This window comes from Mustela erminea, chromosome 1 (genome assembly GCF_009829155.1).
Source record: "Mustela erminea isolate mMusErm1 chromosome 1, mMusErm1.Pri, whole genome shotgun sequence".
NCBI classification, from domain to species: domain Eukaryota; kingdom Metazoa; phylum Chordata; class Mammalia; order Carnivora; family Mustelidae; genus Mustela; species Mustela erminea.
In genome coordinates, this window is record NC_045614.1 from 207,410,093 (window position 1) to 207,426,769 (window position 16,677).

At 50.2% G+C, this 16,677-nt stretch overlaps 1 protein-coding gene across 1 annotated transcript in view; it reads right to left on the reverse strand.

The window, feature by feature from the left end:
- TIAM1 (TIAM Rac1 associated GEF 1) overlaps nucleotides 1–16,677 on the reverse strand; it is a 383,887-nt gene that overhangs the window by 325,657 nt on the left and 41,553 nt on the right. The window lies entirely within an intron of this gene.

The following is a 16,677-nucleotide window of genomic DNA, read 5'->3' on the forward strand; positions in this document are numbered from 1 at the left end:
TAGGGCTGGCCATGTGACCGAGCTCTAGCCAATAGAAGAAGAGGACATGCCATAAAGGCAGTTCTGGGTCTACGTTTTCATCGCGGACAGAAAAAAGGCAAGGTGGGGAGAAGGCTTTACTTGGGGGCCAGGTTTCTCCGCGCCCACTTGCACTGCTGCCAAGTCCAGCTACCGCCCGCGCCACTGTGTGGAAATAAGCCCAGGGATCAGGCAAACACCCTGAGGACGGCGGAACAGAAAAAACGTAAAGAACTCAATGCTGAATTCTTGAATTAACCTTGGAATCATCATGTGCGATACTAAATGTTTGCGATCTTCTGAGCTGGCTCTTTTGTTTCTGGCTCGAAAATATCTTAACTGATAGAATCCTATAGGAAGGGGCGCCTGGGTGGCTCAGTGGGTTAAGCCACTGCCTTCAGCTCAGGTCATGATCTCAGGGTCCTGGGATCGAGTCCCATATCCGGCTCTCTGCTCAGCAGGGAGCCTGCTTCCCCCTCTCTCTCTGCCTGCCTCTCTGCCTACTTGTGACCTCTCTCTGTCAAATAAATAAATAAAATCTTTTTAAAAAAGAATCCTATAGGAAAACTCATTACGAGGAATCTGGGATCATATTGACACCTTAATACCAAAAGAGACCAGATTCCCAGACAAGTCCCTGAGAGGACAAGTGACTGGAACCTTCACGATGACTTCCTGTCAGTCACCAGTCGGTCCCCATCCCTGCATCCTGAGTACCCTGACCGTAGCCCGCTCCCACCGAGGGTAAACAGCTGAGATCCTGTAAGACACATGCATGAGGCAGAACTGGGGGTTCTGTGGCCACCCAAGAAGAGCACTGCCAGCCAGAATTCCAAAGACCTGACACATTTCTCTCTTCTGCTTTAGCAAATCATAGACTACCAGCTGCTAAAAGGCCTCCCCAAATTTAGACTTTAAATAAACTGACTCATGAATCTGTAAGACTTGGGGAAGGAACATTTTCAAAGCAATTTGTTCGGGAATGGAGGCTGGTGAGTGGCGTAAGTGGTAGATAATAGGCAGTACATAAATCATCTTGCTAGAGTTATGAATTTCATGGAAGGCTCTCTACCGTCAGAAAACTGATATCTAAGAAGTGATAACATCATCTGACTAGAATGAAAATCTCTCTGCTATTTGCCGGCAAATTTATTCTTCAAGAACTAGTTTCCTGAAACTAAGCATTAAAAAATAACTTGAATATGTATATAGGAAAAGTTAAGTGAGAAAAAATCCAGGTATCACAATCTATATATACACATACATGTATACATATATACGTGTGTGTGTGTGTGTGTTCTGAACAAAAGTGCACAGGTGCCCAACAAAAAGACAAAACAGTGAATTTGGGTACATAAATATCCTCAAGGTATGTTTTTTTTAAGGTGTGTTTTAATGAAGTTGCCTTTTTAATGACGTTGACAGCACATGTACACCTTTTAATGAAGTTGTTTAATTAAGCTGTTAATGCATATGTGAACATTCCCAAACACCTCCAGTATTTGAAACTATAAATTTACCAAAACCACTTAATGACCATCTTACTTCCATTAAGCTCAATCCTGCAAATACCTGAAGGTCAACTGCGTGCCAGGTGCAGTGCTATGTTTCAGACACAGCCCAGGCAGCACTGGATTCTTTCTAGAACACAGGAAATAAGGGAGAGTGGGAAGGAGAATGGATTTACCCTTCTAAGAAAGGGTAATCTAACGAGAAAACAAGGGGCATGGGAGGGGTAAATACACAAATATTTACCGTAAGGCACACGAAGTTTAAAGGGATATGAGCTGGCAAAGGACTTTAAAAGAGAAAGATCAGGCAAGACTTCACCAGAGAGGTGCCATCGGAAACGGAGTCTTAAGGATGGGAATTAGGCGAGCGGCCATGACCCACTGGAGAAGCGATTCAAGCAGCCGTGGATGAGGAGGGCTGGGGCTGGAGAAGGGGGACTGGAGGTTTCTGCACAAACTCGGGCAGAAGCATGGAGCATAGACCCAGGGCTGGTGTCCCAGCTGCCACACTAAGAGGCCACTCTACAAATATTTGTTAAACTGAGTTAGACTTTTTAGGGGAAGGGACTGAGGCTGATTCTTTCGCTGTAGTTTGGACAAGCTCCTAATGCACATTAGGCGCCCAAGAATGATCCGAAGAGTCTGAGAGAAGCACTTCCCGCCTGTCTTCCTCTCGGAGTGGTTCCATCAGGAGGCAGAGAGATGACAAGCCCGCAGGATCAAGAGCCCTCCCTCTACCCATGCCCAAAGAAGAATGTTCTTTCTCCGGGAGGAAGCAGCTCAGGATAGTACAGGAGCTCAGCAAAGATCCAAGAAAGAACGAACACCTCATCGGCTCAATGAGAAAAAACATCGTGATTCCTCTATACTCTTACAACAGAAAAGCCATGGTAGTTGGTCCTAAAAATTAACAAACAACACATACCCACATAACCAACATAAAACATAAATATAAAATAGGACTCAGAGGAAAGTGCAAATAAAAAGGCTGAGTCTGTGTGAGGACGTCCTGGCTCTTAGGAATGATACACCTGAAGAAGTCACACAGCAAAGGGACGTGACGCTCCCTACGCGCTCTGAAATGGATCAGAAGAAAAATCTGTGTGTGCGTATATATAAACGCACATGAGGCTAAATGTGTGCAGGTGTAAATGTGTATGCTCTGTGTTCACACACGTGGAGTAGGAATGATAAAATAAATGGTGCAAAATACAGACCATCGGTGAATTCGGGTAAAGGACATACAGGAGTTTCTTATACTCTTATTGCAACGTTTCTCTAAGTCTGAACTAAAAGCAAAACAAATAGAAGAATGAGGAAGCAATCGAGTGCTGATAAGATCTTTAAAAATCACTGTTAAGTGAAAAAAAATCCCTGCAGAATGGAATGTATGGAATGCTACCATGTGTGTAAGAGGAAAAGAGGGAAAAGATATATATGTGTGTGCGTAGACAGATTATAGATACACACCCACACATACGCAGTCACTTGTGTGTAATGTACCTGTAAATAACTCCCAAGAAACTGGAAACATCTCAGAGCTTCTCTTTGGGGAAGAAAGGCGTGGAATTGGGTGGCAGGGAAGCTTTTCTTATATACATATACATACTCTGAATTTTGAACCATGTGAATATATTACCTAGTCAAATATGTAAATAAAATCAAATGACCTTTAAAAACATTCGAGGAAAATAACCGCGCAAGCATATGGTTTGGGGTAACTTAGACCAGGGAAACACAGCGAACGGGTTCACAGCCACTTGGCAGGGTGCTGCCCAGATGTGACCCCATGGGCCGCTGTGCTTGGACAGCTGCCTGTTTAGAAAGGGCTCGTTCCAGACAAGTAGAGCTGGGGGCTTGGAAAAGCACGTTCTATCAAGTTTCAGCCTAAACTGGATAGAAATTTCCCCTAAAATAAACGGCGTGACTTACTTACAACAGATGATTCCCCGTAGCCCTGTTCCCCGAGCTCATATTCCCCGTTCCACGATTTAATCATCTGACACATGGCAACGTCTGTCCTGCTTCTGACTGCCGCAACCTGCTAAGCCCTGGTGATCGCTCTGGGAGCTGGTGGAAACCCACTCCTCAGCAGGACAGCCCCGAAGATAAACAGCCTCCACCTGCCTCCACCGCAGCCACCGTTCCTCCGAAATAACGGCCAGCGAGCCCTCCAGGGCCTGTGCCTCTCAGGTAAAGGCACTCTTGGATCCCCACGATACGTTAGAGTTTCTGAGATGATCGTGCTTGGATTGCAGTGCCGGCAAGTCAGAAGGGGGAAGTGGACCTCCTTGCCAGCCTAGTGGTAAACTTCTGTTAAACTTCACGGGGACTGAACAGGTTCAAAGACAACAGTAGTAAGATAAGAGGATATGCCGTCCAGGGCCCCTGGGTGGCCCAGCTGGTTAAGCGACTGCCTTCAGCTCAGGTTGTGATCCTGGAGTCCTAGGATCGAATCCTGCATCGGGCTACCAGCTCCATGGGAAGTCTGTTTCTCCCTCTCTCACTCTGTCTTTCTCTCTCTCTAAAATAAATAAAAATCTTTAAAAAAAAAAAAAAAAAAGAAGAAGAAGAAGAAGAAGAAGGGGACACCTGGGTGGCTCAGTCAGTTAAGACACTGCATTCAGCTCAGGTCATGATCCCAGCATCCTGGGATCAAGTCCCACATCAGGCTCCTTCCTCAGTGGGGAGCCTGCTTCTCTCTCTGCCTCTGCCTCCACTCTGCCCACTTGTATTCTCTCTCTCTCTCTCTGACAAATAAATAAATAAATAAAATCTTAAAAAAAAAAAAAAAGAGAAGAAGAAGAAGAAGAAGATATGGCGTCCAGAGAAGCCAGGCTCTGAAGGCGGCGAGCTCACCTGGCTTTCTGGCTGTCGGAACACCAGGCAAGGAACCCCACAGGATCTCTCTCTCTTTTCAGGAAAGCTACAGCTCGAGTCCAGTGTTCTGGGGGGCTGTTTGCCTCGTGAACTGCAATCAGAAAATTAACGGACAGGTGCCTCTGAATAGGGAAAGGGGGGTCAGAGAGCAGGGTACAGGTTCAGTAAAAGAGGATCCTTCTCCCCCAGAAATGTAAGACGACGACTCCCGGCTTACTAGGAGACAATATTAGTGACCAATAACGTAAGGATGACTCATGCCCTTTGCCTGGCGCGCGGCTCCATGCTCCAAGAAGGCACGCACACCTGCAGGGGACACACTTGAGCAGAGAGGAGCGGCAGCAGAGACGCAAGGAAGCCAAAAATGCCCAGAGCACCTCGCCGTTGGAAACCGGGATTCCAGCCCGGCGCTCCGTGGACAGGCTCCACGTTACGGAGCGGCCACTTAACTGCTGGGACTCAGTTGCCTCATCTATAAAATGGACATAACTACACCCACCTTCACAACAGTCATAGCCAGTTAATTCACGCAGGAGAAGCTGACCGTACAAGCATAGCACCGGCCACATAGCAGACCCTTGGCCAACAAGGCGAGTCTCTTTCACCCATTTATCCCAGGCTCAGTATAGAAAACCTCTGTTACGGATTGGATTGCTTAAGTCCTAAGCCCCATAACTTAGATTATGACCTGGTACAAAGAAGGGCCAGTGCAAACGTAATTGGTTAAGATGAGGTCACACTGGAGGAGGCTGGGCTCCAAATCTTGTCCGCCCAGTGTTCTTCTAGAAGGAGAACAGACACAGAGGAAGGAGCCATGGAGAGTCACAGAGACACAGGACCACAGAAGCCCAGATCAGGGAGTCGCACCTACACGTCCAGGCACTCCCAGGACTGCCAGCTCCGGCTAGAAGCTAGCAAGAGGCAAGGAACAGACCGCCCCACAGGGCTTCCAGAAGGAGCCAAGCCTGCTGAAACCCTGACCCCGGTCTTCCAGTGAGGGACTAAATCGTTGTTGTGGGCCACCCGCTTCACGGTGCCTTGTTGGGGCAGGTCAGAAAATGATCGGCTCCTCTTCTTCTCCCACTCTTTTAAGGAAAAATGAGATTCCTGAGTTCCCTGAGGAAATAGGACACTTCTACACAAGCACAAATAACGTGCGGGGAAAGGCGACCTTCCTTCATGAGCCTTGCAGAAGAAAGAGCAGGAGTGTTTTCCTGGTTCCTGTTTTCTGGGGTTTTTTTTTTTTTTTTCATTTTGTCTCCTTTTCCTCCCTGACCCTTTCCTACTGGGGACAGCCCCCACTCGGGGTTCCTTACACCTCCCAGAGGAATGCAGATATGGCTAAAGTATGACCTAACGCTCTTCACAAAGTCAGGACCACAAGCCGCACCAGTGCAAAGGCTCATTTGCACCCCACACACAGCCCACCTCCCAGGAAACCCCAAAACATGACCCCTCAGGAAGACAACCAGCCATGCTGGGGCAGGAAAGGCACTGGATTTTTTTTTTTTTTTTTTAAACAGTCTGCTAACCGTAAACGACAGGTCGAGCAGGGTGGAAAGGAGAGGGGGACCAGAGTCAGTCCAATGTGGGAAACGAATTTCTAGACATCTGTGGGGCTAGAAGGAAGCAAAGTGATGCTTGAGCCTGACTCACCCAACCAGAGTCCCCCAAGCCCACACCCTTTGTGGGTGAGGCCTTTCATCTCTACCTGTGCGCTCTGGTCTGAAGGCTTGTGTCCCTCAGAATTCGTACGCTGACATCCTTAAGGCCTAGTGTGATAGAATTAGGAGGTGGGGCTCTGGGAGGTGCTTAGGTCGGGAGGCTGGAGCCCCCAAGAAGGGGATGAGCTCTCTTCCAAGAGACCCCGCAGAGCTCCCTGCCCCATCGACCCCATGCAGCTAGCAGCGAGCACCCCACAGCCCTTCAGCAGAACCTGCCGGTGCCAACCCCCGATCTCAGACGAGCAGCTCCAGACCTCTGAGAAGCAAACATCTATTGCTTTCGAGCCAAGGACAGCTGCCCAGACGGACCAAGACAAGCTGCTGCTCCATCAACATGAAACCGGTGTTCTCGCCGGAAGCCACAAAATCCACAAAGTGGTTTTCACCCGTAACAAAGAGGCCATGTGTTTGCACACGTGCGTCCAACAGGCCGTACGCCCAGTTACCAACCCCGGTAAAATTCAACTGCAGAAAGGCTCACTAAGGGTGACCACCACAGGAGTGTCTAGGTGGCTCAGGTCATGATCTCAGGGTGCTGGGATCGAGCCCTGCTTCGGGCTCTCTGCTCAGCAGGGAGCCAGTTCCTCCCTCTGCCCCTCCCCCTCCAGCTCATGCTCTCTCACTCTCTCAATAAAATCTTTAAAAAAAAAAAAAAGAGTAACCACTATACAAGTGGGCTTTGGACATCATTTTAGTCTCCCCAGACCTTCCAGCTTTCACCCAGATGTTTAGAGGCCCCAGGGGAAATTGCCAGGGTCAGGAATGCACCTGCAAAATTAATGACTAGGCAGGGCCGGTCCTAATAACAAGCTACCAAACCAGTCCACCAGGCAACATGTCTCAGAGAACAGTGAAGGCAGAGGACACCCGAGGACCCACAGTCCCTGCCGGGAAGGCAGCAGTGTAAGAAGGCACCAGTCTCTACCTCCACCAGCAGCAGCACTACCCGCCGAAACCAGGGCAGCACCAAGCCCAAGGGCGGAAGACAGAAGGAAGAGTAGGATTTCAGCTGGAGGTAAGAGGAAACTGTGATGCTGAGATAAATGGGGTCAGGGGGGTTCTAGAAGCTTCTGCTCCATTTAGGAAGCTCCCTTAAGATGTTTGTTGCCCAGATCATCTGTCTTCGGTTTCCTGGTTGACCCTGGAGGGCAGCCTTGAATGCATTCCACAGTTTCCCTGTACACTCGGATCCTAATTATTCAAGGATCAAACTCTCTGATGTGGGCCACACAACTTAGCAGCATCTCCAGCAACGGGAAGGCAAAAGAAGTTTCAGGAGAGGCCATCAGTCGGTTAAGGAGCCCCTCCCAGTCAAACCTCTCAGTGGAGCTAGATGACGGGACTCACCTTCGCAGCAGTCGATTCAAAAGAGGGGGAAAAAATTGTAAAAGACAAGGACAAAGAAAATCTCAGAAAGGAGAGCCCTGGAATCTTGGAATCAGAGTATCTCATTACTGGAGATCATCTGGGTTCTCTGCTCGTTTTATAGGTAAGAGAACTGGGGCACTGAAAATGGGCCAAAAATCACAAAAATGGTTCCTGTTCATGGGCTGACCGGGCTTTCGGTCCCCAGCAGGACACTCCCCATACCGCCCCATCTGCAACCAGGAACACGCGGGTATACCAGGAGGCCTGCCCAGAATTCAGCCTCAAACCTATGCCAGGTAAGTCTTCAAAAGACAAAATGAGGGGCGCCTGGGTAGCTCAGTGGGTTAAGACCTGTGCCTTCGCCTCAGGTCATGATCCCAGTCCTGGGATCGAGCCCCGCATCGGGCTCTCTGCTCAGCCGGGAGCCTGCTTCCCTCTCTCTCTCTCTCTCTGCCTGCCTCTCTGCCTACTTGTGATCTCTCTCTGTCAAATAAATAAATAGAATGTTTTAAAAAAAAAAAAAGACAAAATGAACATTGCAACAGGCTTTGCTAGCTGTGGTCCTATCTAAGTACAAGAGTCTGGTCCTGATCACATGCAGTCACGCAAGGAAGCAATCAAATCAATTACACGGAAAAGCGGGCTACCTCACTCCCCCCCACAGTGTTCCCAGCCCTCATCCTGCCAGGTCTGCTCTCCTGAGTCTGGGGAGTGTGAACACACCCTCTGAACACACACTCCACACATCACACCTCAAATGACCGGTCCCAGGTTCTGTCCTATAAACGAAGCCTCCCTGAGCACGAAGTCAATGTCAGAGGTGACCCAAGGGCCCCGGTGCGGCAGGACCACCAGCTTGGACTTGCCGTGTCATCTGACTCTTGCCCACCCCTGCCTCACATCTCCGGGAGACCATTTTTCCATTTTGCTGGTACAGAATGGGAAGAAAGCCAGCACAAGGTGTAGAACATAGAGAAATACAGCAGAAGAACATAGAGCAAGCGTTTAACCCGGCCACTCCATGAAAGATCGCCCCTGGGGCCAAGGTGCTGGAGCGCTGATGTTTTCTCAAATATCAGATGTAGGGGGCCAACTACGGCCCCTTCCAACAGCGAAACTCAAAGAACGATTCAACACGCGGGCGTCTCCAGATGGTCTAATGCAGGAGCTGGGCTAGCGTGTCCACTTTCGAGAGCGCATCTTCAACGCTCATCAGGTATCACTTACAAATGCCTAAAAGAGTCCCTATCTCTCCTCTCACACCGGGCCCAGTCCGACAGTGAACAAGGGCCCCGATCTCCCAAGGGAAGCACGACCTCTTTCCAAGTGAGACAGGAGTGAGCAGAGGGCTGGTCCTTGGTCTGTCCTGACTTGCTCGCAGAATCACAGGTTCCTGCTCGCCTACAGACGCGCTACAGAGCAGCCTCCACTGTATTACCGCAGGGCCCTGCTCAGACGATCGCTGAGCCCGACCTGAGCGGCATTTGTAGGTGAACGGGAGGCTGACTTCGTCCTCGCAGAGATGCGGGCCAGATACAGATCCAGAAGAGTGGGCGTGTCCGCTTAGGGCAAAGAATCTCACCCTTTGGGGTCACTCATTCGCCTTGTACTCTTCAAGGAGGGGCTGCCACTCTGTCCAAAAACAGGTGACTCTACCTGGCCTCTCAGAAGCCACTGGGAGAACAGTGCCCTGCCCCCAACCCCCTCCAAGTTCAAAAATGCCAGTTGGAAGAAATGAAAGCGGTATGGGTGGCCGGGATCCAGGGCCCTCCTCTGCTGGTTTTGCAAAGACTGTGACACAAAAACTTCCAAAGTTGGGAAACCTTCTGCTTCCTAAGTTAGCTCAAACCACTGGATGTAATAAAGCTAGTTCTCCATGGGAGCGTCTCTGCGATCAAAAGGAGCTGATGGGGCGCCTGGGTGGCTCAGTGGGTTAAGCCTCTGCCTTCGGCTCAGGTCATGATCTCAGGGTCCTGGGATCAAGTCCTGCATCGGGCTCTCTACTCAGCAGAGAGCCTGCTTCCTCCTCTCTCTCTCTCTCTGCCTGCCTCTATGCCTACTTGTGATCTCTCTCTGCCAAATAAATAAATAAAATCTTAAAAAAAAAAAAAAAAGGAGCTGATGAGTTCTGCAGGGGAGGACATACGCAGGAACGCATGCTGGCTTCTCTCTGCCCAGACCCGGGCTGATCCTTGCTTCTTCAGGTGTTAAAGGAGCAGCTCCTTAGCCTTCATCACTCCTTGGATCCAATAATTTGTTTAATAACTGCCCTTCCGGGGCGCCTGGGTGTCTCAGTGGGTTAAGCCTCTGCCTTCCACTAAGGTCACAATCTCAGGGTCCTGGGATCGAGCCCCGCATGGGACTCTCTGCTCAGCGGGGAGCCTGCTTCCCCCTCTCTCTCTGCCTGACTTTCTGCCTACCTGAGATCTCTCTCTGTCAAATAAATAAATAAAATCTTTGCCAAAAAAAAATAAATAAATAACTGCTCTTCTGTCCACAAAGGAAACTTCCAGGGAGTCCAACTCTTCTCCCCAGTAGCTAAGGACCCGTGGTCTGCTCAGCACAACAGACAGTCCTTCCCTGACACAGTAGGAGACAGGAATGATGCCTCTTAAAACACATCCGGGAGGGCACCTGGGTGGCTCAGTTGGTTGAGTGACTGCCTTCGGCTCAGCTCATCATCCTGGACTTCCTGGATCGAGTCCCGCATCGGGCTCCCAGCTCCTTGAGGAGTCAGCTTCTCCCTCTGACCTTCTCCTCGCTCATGCTCTCTCTCACTCATTCTCTCTCAAAATCTTAAAAAAAAAAAAAAAAAAAAAAAAAAGACAGCCGGGAGCTACCTTTGAAAAAAATATGCTGTTAGTCTCTGACAGGCCAGTACAGGAGACCTTCGAAGTACCAAAAAAAAAAGAAAAGAAAAGAAAAAGAAAAAGAAATGGTCCCCACCATGAAAGGACCCAGGATACAGAAGGAACAGGGGTTGCGGGAGCCTGGGGCAGTATCCCGTGGTACAGAGCTGGGAACAAACCAAGGGCAATCACAGCCCAACCACAGACCAGCCAGGTGATGTCAAGGTCAAACAAGGTACTAAACCACTCCGCCTCCTCATCTATAAAACAGAGATCTCGAATCCCCTCCCCAGCATTGCCATAAGGATTCAACATAACTCATACAAAGAGATACTATTTTTTAATTATTTATTTATTTATTTATTTACTTTTCAGAGGGAGGGGATGCAAAAGCAGGGGAGTGGGGGCAGAGGGAGAAGCAGGCTCCCCGCTGAGCAGAAAGCCCGATGCGGGTCTCGATCCCAGGACCTGAGCCAAAGGTAGAGGCTTAACCAACTGAGCCACCCAGGCGCCCAAGAGACACTACCGTCAGCATAATAAGAATACAAGATCAAGAAGTACAAATGTTATAAGGAAAGAAAAAGGACCAACGTAATTTTGAAGCTAGAAGACCTGGCAAATGGAAATGAGCAAAGAGAGATCAAGAAAAAAAAAAAAAACTGAATGTATTCTTCTTAAGCCAAACTAACTGGTGCCATTAAAAATCCAGGAATTCCTGACGGAAAGAGGATTGCTTCAAACAGACATACTCTGGAGCCAGAATCAGGAGAGCACTCGCTGCGCGTAGATACCGCAGAGACCTGAGAAAAACACCAGTGAATCAGCATTGCCTTGTTCGAGGCTTAAAACCTCTGAAGTTTTGAGCTGGAAAGATCTTCAGAGGTTACTATTCCAGCTCCTTTTCAAAGCTGATGCCCACAATGGGAAACCATTGATTTGCTCAAGATCCCATAGCTAGTTGGAGACAGAGCTCTGATTATAACCCCAGGCACTGATAACTACCCTGATGCTTTTCCCCCCAGCCCAGCTACTTTCCTTCCCGGCGGGCATCCCCAGCACCTCCGGCAGACTCTCCATTCCTATCTCCCTTCCCTTCCTCCAGAGCACACTCTTGAAACCCATCCTCTCCCTTTCAGAACATATACACGCATCTTTGCACGCACGTGTGTGTGTGCATGCTTCCCTATCTGTTTTTTCATTGTGGCCAACTGCACAGAACATAAAATGATCAACTTAACCATTTGTAGATGGCTCCATGGCCTGAAGCGCACTCCCACGGTGCAACCCTATCTCCCATCCATCTCCAGAACTCTTTCCACTTGGCAACACTGAAACTCCATACCCAGCAAACACTGACTCCCCATCTCCTCCTGCCCCACCAGGCTCGGGTGACCCCCATTCTACTTCCTGTCTCTCTGAATTGGACTAGGGGCCCCAGAAAAATAGAATCATATAGTGCTTCTCTGTTTGTAGCTACCTTAGTTCCCCTAGCATAATATCCTCAAAGTTCATCCACGTGCCACAATTTCCTTCCTTTCTGGGACACCTAGGGGGCTCAGTCACGGAAGCATGCCACTCTTAGTTTGGGCTCAGGTCATGATCTCAGGGTCATGAGATCGAGCCCCATGCTGGACTCCGGATTCTCTCTCTCCTTCTCCCTCTGCCCTCCCTACTTGTGTGCGCGCGCTCTCGCTCTCTCTCTGTCTCTTAAAAAAAAAAAAATAGAATTCCCTTCCTTTTAAAAGCTGAACAGTAATATTGCATTGCAGTATATACATTTTATCCATTCACATGTCCAGGGACACTTACATTCCATCCAGCTTTTGGCCGCCGTGAACAATGCTGCTACAAACATGGGGGGACCGACACCTCTTCAAGTCCCTGCTTTCAACTTTTTTGTATATATACCCAGAAGTGGACGGGCTGGATCTTACGATAATTCTATTTTTAACTTGCTTTGGCAACACATGTATCTTTTAAAAATTATATCACGCTTCTCCCTAACTATAATTAATAGAAAAACGAGTTTTCTTTTCTAGCCAATGAATATTACCTTTTTTTAAAAGATTTTATTTATGTATTTATTTATTTGAGAGATAGAGACAGCAACAGAGAACATGAGCAGGGACGATTGGGAGAAGCAGACTCCCTGCTAATCAGGGAGCTGAACACGGGGCTCGATCCCCAGACTCTGGGATCATGACCTCAGCCCAACGCTTTACCGACTGAGCTACACAGGCGTCCCTATCCAACTAATATCTTAAAACACAAGCCACATGCTAGACCTTGGGCTAGGTACCAGGGGTACAATCAGTCAGGAGCTAAACTCATGGTCCCTTGTCTTGTTAGGGTTTACAGTCTACGTGACAGACAGATACTGGCAAATAACTGTTTTGGCTCCATGAAGAGCACCACGCCGGATCTTAGGAAGAGTGTGTACGTCCCCCAGAAAGGCACAAAACAGAAATGTCCGGAAAGAAGCATGTTATCATCCAGACCTAACAGGGGCGGCGTGCCTGGGTGGCTCAATCAGTTGAACACCGGAGGCTCGGGTTGTGATCTCAGGGTCGGTTGTGAGATCGAGCCCCGCACTCCCTGGGCAGGCAGCTTGAGAGTCGCTCTCTCCCTCTGCCCCTCCCCCACTTGCACTCAAGTTATTAAAATCTTTAAAAAAAAAAAAAAAAAAAAAGACCTCACAAAGCAGAGAAGAATGACAAAAAAGATTTAGCAGGGAAGGGGCAAGGGGGACATGGAGTCAAAAGGAGAACTCTGAACTCAAACGAAGAGGGGAACAGAAGATAATAAACTTGAAGCAGGCAGCGCCTCTAACATCAGTCATATTCTAGGAAGGCCAAGCAGAGCAGTGACGCCGTGGCCACGGTGGTGAGGGGGGCTGCTAGGACCCCCCAAAATATCCCTTGAAGTCTCACCCCTGGGGTAGCTGTGACTGTGACCTCATCTGAAAATAGGGTCTCTGTGCAGACTAAGCAAGTGACGATGAGGTCACATTAGACTCGGGGGACCCTCATCCGGGTGGGCTGGTGTTTTTATAAGAGAAAACTGAGAGACAGAGATAGACCCGAGGGGAGGGCACGTGGAGATGGAGGCAGGGGCTGAGATGACCAGGCTCCAGGCGGGACACCGCAAAGAATGCCGGGCTCACCCGTTACCAGAAAAAAGCAAGGAAGGATTCCTTCCTAGAGTCTTTAATGGAGCGTGATTCGGCCAACACCTTCATTTCACACTCTAGCCTCCTGGCCCATGCGGGAATAAATCTTACTTTTAAGCTACCAGCTCATGCTACTTCGTGACCACAGCCCTAGGAAACCAGCCAGGATGGGACCTGGGGAAAACCTTGGACTGGGATTCTTGTGGTGGGAGCAAACATAGAAAAACAGAGCATGAGACTTTGATCTCGAAACTTCTAACCGAAGAAGCACGTATGATCCAGGCCCGTTGACCTGAATCTCCGTTTCCAAACCCGTAGAATATGTAGGTGCCTCGGGCCACATCAGTGACGCTAACCCTGAAGGGCTCGTGCGGTTTCAACATTCCCAGAGTCTTCTTCAACTCACCCCGGGGTGGGGCAGCTCCAGAGGGTCCCTACAGGAGGGCAGTAGAGAAACTGCTGGCCTTTGGCCACAGGACGTACTGCAAGACCTTAGCTGAGCCAACTGGGCTGCATGCTAGTAACTCACTGTGTCCCCTTTCTCCCGCCGCCCCCCATTTCTAGTGCAGCAGGGGTGAGTTGAGAGCCACCCTGGGGTGGGGGTGGGGCGGTCAGGGTAAGCCCAGAATTTATGTTCCAGTCACTAGGAGCATATTTGACGGAGATAAGGGGATGGCGAGCACTGGGCAAGATTCTTCAGGACAGCCACCGAACCCTCCTGCTGAGATGGAGGTCACCCCAGTGAAAATCGCCCCCTTAGCCAGCACTGCACCCCTTGGGCGTGTTAGGGGTGAGATCCAGGAGCCCCCTCTGCGTGTGACATGGAGGGAATGGGACCCCCGCACACCGAGAAGCAAATCCAGCTCCCCCAGAGTCCTGCAAAGCCCCGGGGCCACGTGAGTGCCAAGTCACCTGCCTGGCACAGGCGCCACCTCCCACCCGCTCCACGGGCACCCAACTGTTCCAGCGCCCGTCACTGCCTCCCCCGCCACTGTCAACACAAACGCCCACACCCAGGCAAGAGGCAAAAATAACCAGGCGTCTCATAGCGATGGCTCATCCCCGTCCCCAGGGGAGCTGTGCCTCTCCCATTTCCCCAGGAGGACCCGAGAGAGCCAGGAGGAGAGGAGGGGGTGGGAGGAGGGAGGGAAGAGGGAGAGGAGGGGGAGGGGAGGGGACAGGAGGGGAGAGGACAGGAGGGGAGAGTCGGGGTGAGTTGGGGCAAGGAGAGGGGCGGGGCAAGGAAGCCGAGGGAGGGAGGGCGGGGCCAGGAGAGGGCGGGGCAATGGGCGTGGCCAGGAGGGACTGGCAAAAAGCGAGCTCCGGATCCGTCCCCAAGTGCTTTGTCTGAGCCATCAGAGGATCATCTTTAAAGGGGACAATAGTGAGAGGCTCTGCCCTTACAGGAGCACTACCTGTCCCTCTCCCTCAAAAGAACTATCTGTAAGAGCAGCTCTTCCGGTCGCCAAGTTCCCGGTGTCTCGAACCCTGCCAACCTGCGGGGTGACTTGGCGGACCCTCTCCGCCCTGGCTGCCAGGCCCCTCGCCAACCCGCCGGCAGTGTGTGTTTCTCTCAGGCACGTATATTAGCGCCCCGGCAGGAAAGGGGGGCACAGCCACCCCTCCATGTAACCCCAGCCCAGAACCAGCATCATCCGCGACAGGGTCATCAGAGGATGTCCCAAGCTGAGCGGGGGAATTGAGCCCTGCTACTATGGGTTCAGCTGAGTCCCCCAAATTGACGTCCTAACCCCTCCGACCTGTGAATGTGACTTCGTTGGCTCCGGCTGCCCTCACGAAGTACCACATACGGGAGCTCAGCAACAGAAATTCAAGTTCTCAGGGTCTGGAGGCTCAAGTCCAGGACCACGGTGTCGGCAGGATGGGTTTCTCCTGAGGTGTCTGTGTGTGTAAGCATGTCCTTGACACCTGTTTGTGTGTGCGTCCCAATTTCCTCAGCTTATGAGAACACCAATCAGACTGGATCAGGACCCACCCTAAGAGCCACTCTTTAAAGTCCCATCTCTAAACGTAGTCCTTTTCTGAAGTACTAGGGGGTTAAGGCTTCAACACATGACTTTGAGGGGGAACACAGCCCCGTGACAGTGACCTTGTATGGAAACCATTTACCTTTTCTGATTTGGCCATTGCAGGTGCAATTAGCTAAGGAGGTACTAGAGGGAAGGGGGGCCCAAGTGCACGACTAGTCTTCTTCTAAGAAGGGGCAGATAAGAGGAGAGAAGACCATGTGGCTATGGAGGCAGAAATGGGAGTGACGTGCCTCCAGGCACACCAAGGACTGCCAGCAACCTTGAATCTAGGGGAGGCGTGAACACAGTAACCCTACAATCTTCAGGGGGAACAAGGCAAAGCCCACCAACACCTTGGATCGTGGAGCTCTTGTCTCCCAAACTGGCAGACAACACAGGTGTGTTGTGTTAACTCCCTGGGGGGAGGGCAGTAGCTTATTAACTAGCAACCCCAGGGAACTAGAGCCTAGCAGCCTAACCTGAGCGGTTTGGTGGAACAGAAGGTTAGGGTCCCTGAAGCCTCTTAGCAAAAGAAAGGCCCGATCAAAATTATTAGCTTTGAATGAAATTCAGAATCTGATGTACAACCTCGTGTAAAGGGTGACCATCAGCTCAGAGAAGGCCTGGGCTCAGGTCCCATCACAGCTCTGTCACTCACCCGCCACCCCACCCTGGCCAAGTCCTGCCCTCGGGGCCATTACATTTACGAGGGTAGTGATAATAATATCCAGCTATTACTATTATGAAAATCAAATGAGGTACTATTTTAAAGCACCATGTGCCCAGCACAGAGACTCCAAGCTACAAAGGGATGTCATCAGTCCTAATAGTTACATCGCCGAGGAATGCTTCTCTCGGTTGTCTGTAACATCCCTAAACGCCCTTCCTTGGGCTGCTCCCATCCCGAATGATCACGCGCAACCCCAAATCTACCAAATTTTCCAAGCAAAGAAGAGCAAAAAGAAAAATTCAATAGTACTAATGAAATATTCCAAAATTGTTAAAATCCCAAGCTTAGGGGCGCCTGGGTGGCTCCACTGGTAAAGTGGCTGCCTTTGGCTCAGGTCATGGTATCAGGGTCCGCGGATGGAACCCTGCCTCGGGCTCCCTGCTCAGCAGAAGTCTGCT